This window comes from Macrobrachium nipponense, chromosome 29, assembly GCF_015104395.2.
Source record: "Macrobrachium nipponense isolate FS-2020 chromosome 29, ASM1510439v2, whole genome shotgun sequence".
Lineage (NCBI taxonomy): Eukaryota > Metazoa > Arthropoda > Malacostraca > Decapoda > Palaemonidae > Macrobrachium > Macrobrachium nipponense.
The window spans coordinates 8,451,590-8,454,089 of record NC_061092.1 but is presented as its reverse complement, the minus strand read 5'-3'; the positions used below and the strand labels follow the sequence as shown (position 1 = coordinate 8,454,089).

Sequence of the window (2,500 nt, the reverse complement as noted above, 5' to 3'; positions counted from 1 at the left end):
TATGTCACCTCAAGGAACTAACAAGTAAGAGCACAAAACAGATATATATTTTAAACTACAAGAGGATTTTACTTCATTGTGGATTGTATCCCCATTTACTTAGAGGTACGACATAGTACCTGGCTTCTGCATATATATATATATATATATATATATATATATATATATATATATATATATATATATATATATATATATATATATATATATATAAGCATACGTACACGGAATGGCATTAAATGGTTTTCATAAAGTTACATTACAAAACGTGTATGAATATACAAGAAAAATTAAAAGGTTAACTGATATTACAGTGTCAGTATTAAAAACAAAGATTATGATAATAAAGATGATTTCCATAACAATCATAACCGCTGATGAATGTTGATACTAGAAGTTATATGATGAAAAAAAAACTAAATTCGAATGAAAGTCACAATAGTTTTAGTTTCATAAACACCATCTTACAATACTGCAAAATGAGACAACTTAAATAACTAAAATATTTCTTACAACATTTAGGGAGTCAGTACCTCACAAACAGGAAATCTTGCCTATGGTGAATGAACCCCCCCACAACCCCCCCCACCCCCCACCCCACCCACACCCACCACCCCCACGACACACACACACACACATACACGCACGCACACACACACACACACACACGGTGGGTAGAGTGACACCATTATCAGAAATCACATGTCAGGCGAATGATTTGTAAATTCTCTGGCGTTGCTTTCAATTTATATATATATAATATATATATATATATATATATATATATATATATAGTATGTGTATGTATGGACTCAATATGGTGGCTAAAGAACTGAAGATTAATAGCAGCATTACCTCAAATGAAAGTCAAATAATATAAATCGGAAAATAACATCTAATTATGAAGAAAGCAATAATACAATATCAATTATTATTTTGATCGTGTGTGTGCGTGTGTGTGTGTGTGTGTGTGAGAGAGAGAGAGAGAGAGAGAGAGAGAGAGAGAATGGCTTAATATAGGTAACCCCAACACAGGAAAAGATTAACCTCAGATCATGACCATCTTCCCACGGACGGCTTCCAAGCCCTCTTAAGAAAGCAACGGCGCCGCTGATGATGCCGTTTTAATTACATGATCCAACCCTCCACCATTTAAACTTAGATAAATTTTAATGGTGTGTTTCAATGGCTCTGTCTTTCTCGTGTGCTAAAATGAAATTTTTCACAATAAATATGAGTACTTAATCTTTGTTTGTTTAAATCTGAAACCCTTTGCATTTTTTTGATAAGTCTTAGAACATGAACTAGAAAAATGAGGGATTCAATTTTTTCTTTAATAATTTACTTTAATAATTAAATGTTTTCTTTAATAATTTACTTTAATAAATTCATTTTTCTTCAATAACTTACTTATATGGATATTTTTCTTCGCCTCTTCAAGTAGGACGAGTAACAAATCTCATTACTTTACAAAAACAAGTTGCTAATGTTATCCAATACTTTCGGTTTTCGTCTCATCCATATTTCTCAACTTAGTAGTACCTATGTCATTCATCCTTTTTCATAATTATTCTCGGCTTCCTTATTTCTACCCTCGACAGCTGTTGTTTTCACTCACCCAACGTCTACGTCAAAAGCTTCTACAAATTCTCCAACTGTATTTTTGTCTTAATTTTTAATTTTTTATTTTTATTTTTTATTTAATTTTCCTTACCCACATTCACCACGAAAGGCTCTTCACGTCACTGCTGACGTCACTTTCCTTCGTCACTCCCTCACTAGACTCACTTCTTTCTCTCTCTGTCCCCTCCATCCCATACTCTCCCCTAATACCCACCTTCTAATCCCTACCCTCCCTCTCCCCTCATCCGCAATTCCAACCCCCACCCCTTCTCTCTCTCCCTTCCACCCCATACTCTCCCCTAATACCCACCTTCTAATACCCTACCCTCCCTCTACCCTCCCCCCGCAATTCCTCCCTTTTGGGGCACCAGGTTTGATGGCATCTTCCATGTGCCACGAAGCAACTCCACTCTGGCACCTGTCCTTCACTCTCCATATACAAGCGCCATCTGGCGAGATAGTGCCAGGAGGAGGCTTAACGTAAAACATGTTTCACGTCTGACTCCGGAGGAGGGTCGAAATTATCCGCGTTTGGCACCTGCCACGCAAAAGGGGATTATTGGGAATATAAAAATGAGTTTGATTCATACGGCACTGGTGCCCGTTGGCTGACTCATAATATCATTGAGGATTCTGTTCGCGAGGTCTCTTTGATTTCGTTTGCACACATACATTACATACTTACATACATACGCGCACTTATATACATACATCAAACGTCCATATATACATTTATCACTCTTCTAAAGTTTTGTCTGTGGGTGTATGTAGCGGTTTTGACTTAGATAGAAAGAACGAAACGTTTAAGCTTAAAAAATTGACAACACCCTCCAAAAAATGTCTGTATATATATATATATATATATATATATATATTG

General features: G+C 36.0%; 1 protein-coding gene across 1 annotated transcript in view; it reads left to right on the top strand.

Moving 5' to 3' along the window:
* The window catches only part of LOC135206004 (neuropilin and tolloid-like protein 1), a 250,106-nt gene that overhangs the window by 1,018 nt on the left and 246,588 nt on the right, over positions 1 to 2,500 (top strand).